The sequence below is a fragment of the Musca vetustissima genome, unplaced genomic scaffold, assembly GCF_032173495.1.
Source record: "Musca vetustissima isolate MV318-11 ecotype Yass unplaced genomic scaffold, APGP_CSIRO_Mvet_v1 utg539, whole genome shotgun sequence".
NCBI classification, from domain to species: Eukaryota; Metazoa; Arthropoda; class Insecta; order Diptera; family Muscidae; genus Musca; species Musca vetustissima.
Genome location: NW_026885358.1, coordinates 19,702 through 32,951, shown reverse-complemented (window position 1 = coordinate 32,951; position 13,250 = coordinate 19,702).

The following is a 13,250-nucleotide window of genomic DNA, read 5'->3' as shown; positions in this document are numbered from 1 at the left end:
AAAAAAAAATTAAGAGATAATCAGGTCATTGAATTTTTTCTATACAAAAATTGCGAGAGCGGCGATAAAAAATTCGGAGAGCCTCAGTTCGAATATGATTTTATCTATAGAAAAGAAATTTCGAAGAACCACAGTTGGTCAGTTATTTCTTCTATAGACCCTCAGCTTGTTAATTTTAATTTTAATTCCGAGACCCTCAGGTCGCTGATTTTTTTCTATAGAAAAAATTCTAAGACCCGCAGATCGTTGTTCTTTTTCTATAAACAAAATTCCGAGACCCTCAGGCCGTTGATTTTTCTTATAGAAAAATTACTGTAACCACATTATGCGGATTTTTTCTATAACTCTGAGATTTTTTGTATTATATTAAAAAAATCAGAGACAATCAGGTCGTCGATTTTTTCTATAAAAAAATTCCGTGACAGCTGATAAAAATAATCGGAAAACCTCAGTCCGCCGATTTTTTCTATACACCCTCAGAGACCCTTAGGTCGTCGATTTTTTTCTATATTAAAAATTTCGGAGAATCAGTTTGCAGATGATTAAACAATTCGTGGACTTGCAGGTATTTATTTTTTTCTATAAAAAAATCCAAGACCCTCAGATGCGGATTTTTTCTATGGAAAAAATTCCGGGACCCTCAGGTTGCAAAATTTTTTCAGTAGAAAAAAAGTCTGGAACTTCAGGGTTTCGATTTGATGATTTTTTCTATAAAATATTCAAGACTTGCGGATATTTTCTATGGAAAAAAAATTCCGGGCCCTCCAGTTTGCCATGTTTTTCAATGGGAAAAAAATCGGGAACTTCAGGATTTCGATTTGCGGATTTTTTCTATAAAAAAAAATTCAAGGCTCTCACGTTGCGGATTTTTTCTATGGAAAAAATCCGGGACCTTCAGATTGCCATGTTTTTATATAGGAACAAATCTGGAACTTCTAACCTCAGGGCGTCGATTTTTTCTATATTAAAAAAGTTCGGAGAACTGGTTTGCAGATGATTTCTATAGAACCATTTCAGAGTACCTTAGTTCGCCGATGGTTTTTTTATAGAAACAAATTAAAAAATGTCATTTCGTCGATGATTTTATAGAAAAAATTCCGAAACCTTCGAGTTGCGAATTTTACCTATAGAAATAATTCCGAGACCTTCGGATTGTATATTTTTTCTATAGAAAAAAAATCCAAGACCATCGGCTTGCGGATTTTTGTGATAAAAAAAATCCGACACATTCATGTTGCGTTTTTTTTTCTCCTAAAAAAATCCCATACCGAAATTCCGATAAAACGGATTTTTTCTATAGAAGACATTTCATAGAGACATGGGTGCGGATAAAAATTCGGTTTGGGGATTTTTTTTTTCACAGAAAAAAATTCAAAGACCCTCCTGGTTACGGATTTCATTTTCTTTCCATTCCATGAGCCTCCTTAGCTTGTAATTTTAATTTGCTTGTGGGTTTTTGTTGTAATCCGCTAAAACTATTTGTGGTCTCTGACACTACCAGCAATCAGCTTCTAAAATCTGGCAACTATTTTTTTTTTTTTTTTTTTTTTGTTGCTTCCAAGTTTAAAGTTCAATGGCTTGATGGCTTAAACGCTGATAACAATTTCTATTAAATTTATTTTATATGCAACCGTCCTATAATCTGCCGAAGCTACAGCGGCCCGACCGTCTGTTGATCCACATTTTATTTCCTCTGGATAACGGTTTAACATTGGCATTAATAAACTAACAGCACCTCGGCAGCTGCAGAGCTAAGAAAAAAATACGAAACGCCAACAAACCATTGATCATGTTGCACGCTAGGCGAAATGAACAACAGCAACAACAACTGGGTCTAATTTTTATGCGGAGCAGAGTAGTTGATGTGGATGTAGTGGATCCGCTGCAAGGCTGGCTAATAGCTTGTTATACAACTTTCATGGGGTTTTTGCGGTTGCACAAAATTAGCGGAAAAAAAGACGACGACAAGCAACTAGGGGGATAATAATAATAATATGGGATGCGGAGATATACAGTAAGGTCTCCATAAAGGGAACGATAAAAAAATTTATCATGAGAAGTCATGAGCACAACGGGGCGAGTAAAATACGTATTGGATGGTGAACTCTTATTGGAAAAATATTTTATGTGGAGAAGTGCATTTATCGAGATTCACCTGTAACTCAACATCATCGCTCCCCACAATTTCAGAGAAAGGAGAAGATGTTGCTGCAACAAAAACGCTCAGCTCAAAACTGGAACAACTGGAAGATCGAGCTGATGTTCAGGCTGTTGTCGTTTCATGTTTTTCTTTACTACAAAATAGCCAAGTCTTATAATAGACTAGCCTTATGGCTTACTAGCTGATCGTTTACCAATACTAGTCGATGCGGATTCTTCTACTTCTTTGCCAACCATCATCATCATCACTCTGATGTAGCCTGAAAGCCTCTTTCTAATGCGATTGCGTTATGTGACACACAATCGATTCAAAAGAAAATGAAATAGAAGATCGATCATCAGCCGAGATAGCAACCTGCTTGGAGCCGCCAGTCAGTCAATCAGCCAGAAAAACGCCCGAATCACCACCGAATACCATCACTGCCACCAGCTACCTTCGATGTCCATTAACAATGGAAATGACATGCCATGAAATGGAATGACAATGGCAGTGATGAAGAAACGATGACAACAACAACACCAAAATGCAATCTTTCACACATTTGCAACAATGTTGTTGTCGGTCCATACCGTTGTTAGAATGTTGTTGTTGTCGTCGTAGTGTAGCAGCATTCATTGGAAGTTGAAATAAATTTCATTGGAATCGAAAAAGTAGTTACCGGCAAAAATCAGCGCAAACAATTTTTGCTATTGTTTTTTTTTTCTTTTAGTTGGGTTCATTATGATGCTATTGTTTTGTCCAACACTGTCATTTGTCTGGAGTATTTTTTTTTACTTTTCATTTTTGTTTTGATGGGATCGAATATCCAAATATCGATCAATGTTTTTTATACCCTTCATCCCACTGTGGTACAGGGTATTATGTCTTTGTGCATATGTCGCATTTATTATCCGAATTGGATGAAATTTGACACAGCTCATTTATTTGGTCCAAGGACAAACCCTCTTGAATTTGGGAAAAATCGGTTCAAATTTAGATATAGCTCCTATATATATTTTCGTCCGATTTTAAGTGAATGGTGCACCAAAGCCCCCATATATCTTTCGATTTGCACGAAATTTCACATGGCGTTCTGTATTAAGTCTACGATGATGTGTGCTAAGTTTCGTGAAAATCGGTCCAGATTTAGATATAGCTCCCATATATATTTTCGTCCGATTTCAAGTAAATGGTGCACCAAAGTCTCTCAATATCTTTCGATCTGCCCGAAATTTGGCATGGCAAAGTGGATTAAGTCTACAATGATGTGTGCTCAGTTTGGTGAAAAGCCGAAGCTCTAAACAACCTTACTAAGGGCCTTAGAATTTATTCTATAGAGGTGGTTGTACGATGGGTCCCGTGTTTAATTCCAAACGAAGGAGGACATATTCAGTCAATGGGGTTTTCGAATATTTGTAAAAGAAGGCTTACATATCCTTCCAGATGAAATGCATTCGTAGCCCCCTGACATTCTAATCACAAATCTCGACATTAACACAGGAGGATAACATAAAAATTGAATGGCGATACCTAGAGGAAAATTACAACACTAAATAAGCAAGGACATACACCAATTCTAGAAGGCGTACCTCTTGTGATGGGGCACCAGAAGAAATACTGGTCGTAGCTGAAGTATCACCAGAGGCACGCCCTCTATCGTTGCCTAGAAAAAAACTCTAAAAAATGCTGGTGGCAGATTTTTTTCTAAAAAAAAATTCTGAGACCTATAGGTCGCAGATTTTTTATGAACGAAGTTTTGTGCTTTTTGGATAGCTGTAGCATCACCAGAGGCACGCCCTCTATAGTTGCCTAGAAAAAACTGGTGATGCTACTGCTATCCAAAATTCGCCTATAGAAACAATCTGCGACCAGTAGGTCTCAGAATTTTTGTCTAGGCAACGATAGAGGGCGTACCTCTGGCGATGGGGCACCAGGGACACGCTGTCCAAAGGTTCCAAAATGTACCTATAAAAAAAATTAGCGACCAAAATTTTTTCTATAAAAAAGTTTTGCAAACTGAGGGTGTTCGAAAAAAATGTGGCTAAATTTTTGAGCCCCTTCCAACAACAATTATTTTTTTTAATTTTTGGAGAACATCACCCTGCTTAAAGCCTCCATTAAAAATAAAACCTTTTATGTCACTTCCTCAAACACAAATGCCTCTGAATGGCCCACATATGCAAGGCAAAGAAATACGATGCATGTTAGCCTAGGTTGAATGCCTTCAAACGAATCACTTGAAACACATACCAGTATGATTCATATACCAAATTTTAATGGCGCCACCTAGAGGAAAATGACAACACTAAATAAGGTTTCTAGGTAACGATAGATGGCAGCATCACCACCAGGTGTAAGCTACAGCATTCGAAGTATTGTCTATAGAAAAAAAAAAAACAGCGACCAATAGGTCTCAGAATTGTTTTTCTATATAAAAAATTTGCAAACTGAGGGTCCTCGAAAAAAATATCTGGCGAAATTTTTGAGGCCTTCGACAATATTTTTTTTTGTTTGAAAATGTTTTGGAAAACATCAACCAGCTAAAAGCCTCCATTAAAAATAAAACCTTTCTTGCCACTTCCTGAAACACAAATACCTCTTTATGGCCCACATATGCAAGTCAGAGAAATACCATGTATGTTGGCCTGGGTTGAATGCCTTCCAACAAATCACATTAAACCCATACCAGCCAGTATGATTCATACATGCTCTTTGACTGATGGCAGGCAGCCTCAGCAACTTCAAAGTTCCTTAGCTCATTTACATGAGGCTGGCGAAGTTTCTTGCTTTGTCGTCACATAGAAAGCCACATGGTCTTAATGCCTGCGGAAACTCTCGAAGAGAGTATCGTAGAGACAGGGAGGAAGGTATAGAGCGTAATTTTATATCGCAAATTGACATTGATGCCATTCTGTTTTGAATACAAAATTCTATTTATTTTTTTTTTATAGCAACAGCAACAGAATTTTATCTTTTGATGTCTGTCATTTGGCCCGACTAGCCTCTGTTCGCCTGTCTCTCCCACTCAACTTGAGATGATATGACTGACGACGAAAACCAGGCTACTGGATAGCACAACACAGCGCCATTCTTATTCGTGTTTCAGTTCTGTCGGGGAGGTAGGAAGATCGATTTGGTATTTTTGGAAACAAAACAAAAAATGTTAATTACTTTATTGTTTGCTCGAAGTTCATTCCGAACGATGGCTTCAAAACGGTTGTTATCTTTGTTGTTGGTAGCTTCCCCCTGCCATTGTCAGCCATTGTTAGGAATGACTGACTGACATTTACCAAATTGACTGTTAATGTCATGTTTGAGTTTTTTTTTTGTACATTTTTAACGGAATTCAATAAAGAATGAATTGCGAGAGGGAGAGAGAGAGAAAAGGGGAAGAAGAGAGGGAGATACATACCTGCTGTAGCTTCTTAATTGACTGATGTGATGATATGATGACAAAAATAGATCTAATTATCTGGAAGAGAAAGAACAAAAAGGAAGACATATTAGTAAATTGATTAAATTATAGGGAAAGAAGATAAAAAATAAAAATTAAACTTAGCTGAATTTAGTTTTCCATTAGAAAAATAACAAAATTCCTCTGGAAAACCATATTCAGCCAGGCTGAATTGAAGATTTCCTATAGAAAATCCCATTCAGCCGGTCTGAATGAAGATTTCCTTTTGAAAACCTTATTCAGCCTGGCTGAATTGAAGATTTCCTATAGAAAACCTTATTCAGCCAGGCTGAATTGAAGATTTCCTATAGAAAAACTTATTCAGCCAGGCTGATTTGAAGCTTTCCCTCAGAAAACTCAATTCAGCCACGCTGAATTAAAGATTTTCTAGAGAAAACATTATTCAGCCGGGCTGAATTGAAGATGTTCTAAAGTAACCCTTATTCAGCCAGGATGAATTAAAGATTTCTTAAGGAAAACCTCATTCAGCCATGCTGAATTGAAGATTTCCTAAAGAAACCTCTATTCAGCCGGGCTGAATTTAAGATTTCTTATAGATAACCTTATTCAGCCGGAATGAATTGAAGAATTCCTATAGAAACCCGTATTCAGCCAGGCTGAATTGAAGATTTCCTATAGAAAACCTTATTCAGCCAGGCTGATTTGAAGCTTTCCCTCAGAAAACACAATTCAGTCACGCTGAATTAAAGATTTTCTGAGAAAACCTTATTCAGCCGGGCTGAATTGAAGATTTCCTATAGAAAACCTTATTCAGCCAGGCTGAATTGAAGATTTCCTATAGAAAACCTTATTCAGCCAGGCTGAATTGAAGATTTCCTATAGAAAACCTTATTCAGCCAGGCTGATTTGAAGCTTTCCCTCAGAAAACACAATTCAGCCACGCTGAATCAAAGATTTTCTAGAGAAAACATTATTCAGCCGGGCTGAATTGAAGATGTTCTAAAGTAACCCTTATTCAGCCAGGATGAATTAAAGATTTCTTTAGGAAAACCTCATTCAGCCATGCTGAATTGAAGATTTCCTAAAGAAACCTCTCTTCAGCCGGGCTGAATTTAAGATTTCTTATAGATAACCTTATTCAGCCGGAATGAATTGAAGAATTCCTATAGAAACCCGTATTCAGCCAGGCTGAATTGAAGATTTCCTATAGAAAACCTTATTCAGCCAGGCTGATTTGAAGCTTTCCCTCAGAAAACCCAATTCAGTCACGCTGAATTAATAATTTTCTGAGAAAACCTTATTCAGCCGGGCTAAATTTAAGATTTCATAAGGAAAACCTTATTCAGCCGGGCTAAATTGAAGATTTCCTATAGAAAACATTGTTCAGCCGGGCTGAATTGAAGATTTTCTAAAGAAAAACCTATTCAGCCGGGCTGAATTTAAGATTTCTTATAGATAACCTTATTCAGCCGGAATGAATTGAAGAATTCCTATAAAATCCCTTGAAGACTTCCTACAGAAACCCGTATTCAGCCGGGATGAATTGAAGATTTCTTATAAAGAACCCTATTCAGCAAGGCTGAATTGAAGATTTCCTATAGAAAACCTTATTCGGCCAAGATGAGTTGAAGATTTCCAACAGAAACCCTTATTCAGCTAGGCTGGATTGAAGATTTCCCATAAAAACCCTTATTTAGCCATGCAGAATTAAAGATTTTCTATGGAAAACCTTATTCAGCCAGACTGAACTACAGATTTCCTATAGAAACCCTTATTCAGCCAGGCTGAATTGAAGATTTCCTATAGGAAACCTTATTCAGCCGTGTTGAATTTATAATTTCCTATAGAAAAGCTTATTTAGCAATGCTGAATTGAATTGAAGATTTCATATAGAAAACGTTATTCAGCCAGCCTGGATTGAAGATTTCCTATGGTAAACCTTATTCAGCCAAACTGAATAGAAGATTTCTTATAGAACACATATTCAGCAAGGCGGAATTGAAGATTTCCTACAGGATACCTTATCCAGCCATGCTGAATTGAAGATTTCCTGTAGAAAACCTTATTCAGCCATCCTGAATTGAAGATTTCCTATAGAAAACCTTATTCAGCAAGGCTGAATGGAAGATTTCTTATAGAAAACCTTATTCAGCCAGGGGTAATTGAATAACTCGTAACCATTATTCAGCTAAGCTGAATTGAAGAATTTCTATAGAAATCCTTATGCAGCTGGGCTGAATTGAAGATTTTCTATAGAAACCTTTATTCAGCCGAGCTGAATTGAAGATTTCCTATAGAAACCCTTATTCAGCCGGGCTGAATTGAAAATTTCCTTTAGAAAATCCTATTCAGCCGGAAGATTTCCTATGAATAACCTAATTCAGCCAGGCTGAATTGTAGATTTCCAAAAGAAACCCTTATTCCGCCGAGCTCAATTGAAATTTCCTATGGAAAAGCCTTATTCAGCCAAGCTGAATTGAAGATTTCCTATTGAAATCTTTAGAAAACCTTATTCAGCCCCGCTGAATAGAGTTTTCCATGGGTACACTTAAATTCAGAGTGCCTGAATTTCCCATAGTCACAATTTAATTCAGCTATTCTTGTTCTTTTATTTTCCCAAATTAAAGTCATGTTTCGGATTTCAAACCAATTGCTTGCCAGACATTGCAATTTAAATGAAATTAACATCTCTCCTTTTACGGTAAACATGGCAAAACAAAACCAAACATGACACCTAACAAAAACATTGTTTTCTTTCAAAAAGTTCAAAGGTTCGGCCCCTTGCCACAGTTCCGCAAATAAACTCCATGGCAGTAAATAACGAAGGAGGCAAAGTAACGTGTGGATAACCCAGTGAACAATTTAATTCGAAATTCAAAATTTGTAATGGAGAAAATAGGGGAGACTGGGGCACCTTCGGCACTTTTTTTTAGAGCTCTATATCTCAGTACTTATTCAACATATATAACAACTTTATGGCTGATTATTATCCTCAGACACTTCATTATAAAAAATAGTACCAAAAAGATATAAAAAAATAGTATTAGTTAAAAAATTTTACAGTTTTGTAAAAAAAGTCAAATTCGCCGAATGTGCCCCAACCCGGGGTAGCTTCGGCATTTGATGGGGCACATTCGGCAACATAGTCATAGCCGGGTAATTGTCATCGCTATCAGTCTGGTTGAAATGCTGATCCTCTAAAGGCTCTATTTGGTTTTAATACGCCACACAATGTTTGAATTATATGGCTTTATTTTCTAACGGCGTACGTTTACATCTCAAGCTCGCACACAACATCAGAAATAAGGGTTTTCTATCGCATTTTCGTCAATACAAGTACGTTTGATATTATATATGCAATTTCGGACCATATTAAAGGATTAGTTTTAAAGACAAACTCAAAAACATTTTAAGGAAATAATATTGCACAATCTGTATATGGCCGAATGTGCCCCACTTAAAATGCCGAATGTACCCCGAATGTACTTTTTATAGTTTTTTTCATTTTTTTCGATCAGTTTTTAAAAACATTATATTTTTAAACATTTCTATAATAATACACATCGTAGTTAACCACTTTTTAATAATATTGTCTTAAAAATTTAAAAAGTTTTATACGCGAAATACTTACGAAGTTGAATTGAAATATTACAGAAACATCTATAAAAATATAAAAACCCATGTAACTAAATAAGTTTATTAGATAGAAATTTCAAACTTTGTGTCAGTTATTTATTTCGATATTCGATACCTATGTATCGAAACTAGTGATGTACGGTGAGAGCTTCATATCGAAAACGCGATTGCCGAAGGTGCCCCAGTCTCCCCTACTCCATGATCCTCCCACTCTCAACATCGAACTGTACACCCATTCCCCTGACCGAATTCGTCAAGGAAAATCTCACCATTGATGTCATGACCAAATTTGGCCCGCCAATGTTTATTGGGCAAATTCCTGCCACAATTGGTGATGGGTTGGTTGGCTGGTCGGCCGGTCGATTCATTGCATGGCGACGATAGCAAGGCTAGTCATCGTCGTCATCACCAAAAATGCAACGAACAACACACATGGCCGGCCGCGAACAACATCCCCATAACCATATTTGGTGGTGGGAGAGCATTGGCATGGTAGACAAACAAAATCCCCATACATGTAGTAATGCTAACTGACACATGTTGGCAACAAATGTTCGTTCCTTCGTGTCGGTCCCTCTGTCGTTGTGTCTGTCGGTCGGTTTGTTGTCTGCCGCTTGATCCCCAGACTGGGGGTTATCAGAACGAACAACCAACCAAGCCAGACGAAAACGAAAATCCCATGGAGTTGGAGGAGTTTGGTTGGCAACCAAAACCCAAGTCAGGCGCCAAAATCTAACTCCCTCCCGACAACAGCAACAACAATAAGAGAACATGAACTGAACACAACTCCTGGTCACACAGTGTATGTGAACTGATGGCCGGACAGACAGACAAACAGACACTGAGATATGACTGTCTCTATTGTTCAGGCGGGATTTGTTGATGCGAAAAACTACAGCCTGGCTGCTGGCCTCTGAGTCATTTTTGTTGGTGGCTGTGCAACGCAATGGGGTCCTACCGATGATTACATGGAGCAGCTACGTAGGAGGCTTGGGTCCTTAATATCATGATTGAGGTGAAAGAATTGTTTATTGTTCGCAACAGCAGCAGTTACAAAATTTTGCGGTGGGTGCAATGATCCGGAATACTGCACACAGTCATAACAAACAAATGAAGATTGAATGAATTCAGCTAAGCTGAATTACATTTCTCCTTCGACAAATTAAAGTTTACGAGAGAAATCCCTTATTCAGCCAGGCTGAATTGAAAATTTCCTATAGAAAGCCTAATTCAGCTATTCAGCCAAGCTTGAAGATTTCCTATAGAAATCCTTATTCAGCTAGGCTGAATTGTAGATTTCCTTTAGAAAACCTTACTCAGCCAGGCTGAATTGAAGATTTTCTATGGAAACCCCTATTCAGCCAGGCTGGATTGAAGATTTCCTATGGAAACCCATATTCAGCCTATAGGCAACCTTATTCAGCCTATAGGCAACCTTATTCAGCCAGGCTGAATTAAAGTTTTCTTATGGAAACCTCTCTTCCGCCAGGCTGAATTGAAGATTTCCTATAGAAAATCTCATTCAGCCAGGCTGAATTGAAGATTTCCTATAGAAAACCTTATTCAGCTGAGCTGAATTGAATTTTTTCAATGAAAAATCACTATTCAGCCAGGCTAAATTGAAGTTTACTAATAGAAAATCTTATTGAGCTAAGTTGCATAAACGATTTCTTGGATAAACCGTTATACAGCTTATCTTAATTAGTTGAACTTTCTACAATTCCCTTAATTGAATGCTGTTCCCTAAATGTCGAATTTAATTTCAAAACTTGATGGGTCATAAATCTTTAAAAAGGTCATTGGATTTTGAAAATCTTTATTATAAATTTCCTTTCAATATTGAAATCGGGTTTTTATTGATTTTGAAAATTCATTGCCTCAATCCATAAATTAGAATTTATGACCCTGGCCGTTGTGGTGAGGTAGCATTTTTTTTTTTTTTTGTTTCCTTTGAGACGTCAAAGAATTTCAAAATTAATTTTCAATGATTTGATAGCTTCCGTCTAGAAACCGGAAATCAGGTACACACGGGAACACACACACATGGGCGCACACTCACACATTCATTGGCCATGCATTAAAAGGGGAGTTAAGAAATACAAATCAAGCGAAGCTTTGCTTTGCCTGGGCTAGGCTAGTCACAGAGCAAATTATTGATGATGACATTTTCAGTAGTTCGGGGCGGACGGACAGTCGGTCGGACGAAGCTCACATTTTGTAGCGTTTTAATGGTTTCTTGAGACACTTTGAATGGTTAGACGCGCCGTGGCTCATCGAATGCACTTTTGCATTTTAAACGATTGGCGGTGTTAACTTCGTCGGCACTTAGGAAGGGAGCGGGAGAGACCCGGCTTGTTGGCGATAATGTCGCCGCTTAACGATTGCCGGCATATCAGTTTGGATTTGTGTTGTTGTTGCTGTTTTGTAATGGAGGGAGATTTAAGGAAATGTCAAAGAACTGTTCGTCGTCGTCATCGTCTTTTCTTTCCATTTCTGTTAAGCAATCGAAAAATAGCAACAAAAAAAAAAAAGGAAATCGGAATGAGTAACCAACAACCAACCAACAACAGAGGTAGAAGCGGATCGTAAACACAAACTGCATATGTTTTATATTTATTGACTTGACGGACTGACTCTTCAGTTTTAAGTGCAGAGGGTGGTTGGCTGGTTGGTTGTGGTGGAACACATTTAAATGCTTAGTATGTTAATGCAGTTCAGTGTTGTTAATGCAGTTGTTGTTGTTGTTCCTGTAGTTTATTTTTATTTTGAAATTTATGTTCAATGTTGTTTCCTCGCTTTGGAGTTCATAGAAGTTATGGATACGCCCTTGAAAGTATTTTTAGCCAGAATTTAAGTGTTCTTATAGAGAAAAAATACAATTCAGCTTAGCTGAATTATAGTTGTAATGCCAGAAATTTAATTCAGCTGAGCGGACTTGATGTTTTCTTAGAGAAAATTGTAGCTGAATTGCTGTTTTCTTAGAGAAAACTGTAATTCAGCTTAGCTGAATTAAAGATTTACAGTAGGAAAACTTACTTCGACAGGTTGAACTGAAGATTTCGTACACCAAATGCTGTTTTCTTAGATAAAACCGTAATTCAGCTACCTGGCATCCAATTCAGCTTAGCTGAATTAAATATTTACAATAGAAAGACTTATTTCGACAGATTCACGTGAAGATTTCGTACAACAAATGTAATTCAGATGAGCTGAATAAAGTATTCTATAGGAAACATTCAATTCAGCCTGGCTGGATATGGTTTTCTATAGGAAATCTTCAATTCAGCCTGGCTGAATAGAAGTTTCTTTGGAATATCTGCAATTCGTCCCAGCTGAATAAGGGTTTCCATGTGAAATCTTCAATTCTACCCGGCTGAATTAGGTTTTCAATTCAACCTGGCTGAATAAGGTTAGAAAATTTTCAATTCAGCCTGGCTGAATAAGGTTTTCTATTGAAAATTTTCAATTCAGCCTGGCTGAATAAGGTTTTCTATGCGAATTCTCCAATTCAGCCTGGCTAAATAAGATTTTCTATAGGTAATCTTCAATTCAGCTTGGCTGAATAAGGTTATTTTTATGAAATATTCAATTCAGCCTAGCTGAATATGGTTTTCTAAAGCAAATCTTCAATTTATCCTTACTGAATTAGATTTTCAATAGGAAATTAATAATTCAGCATTGCTGAATTGTGTTTATCACAGCTGAATTAAATTTTTCATTCACCAAATAAAATTATAAACCCTTCAAGATTTAAAATATCTTTTAAAGAGTAAGGGAATCGCTTATTTTTAATTGCCCGCACAGGCAATAAAAAGTTTGTAAAACATTTTTTTGTGGAATTGCCAAACAATTCCGTGCAAATGTTCGCTAAGTTTCTTTGCGTCGTTTTCCAAAAGCCATTAGTTTGATTGTCCAGCAAGTGGTGAACAAGTCAGGACACGTCATTTAAAGATTCCCAGAAATATTAGGGATGGGTTCACAACCAGAAATTTAAGGATATTTTTGCGTTTAAAAATTTCGGGTGAGTCATTATCTAAGCTAAGGCCTATCGAACCCTCC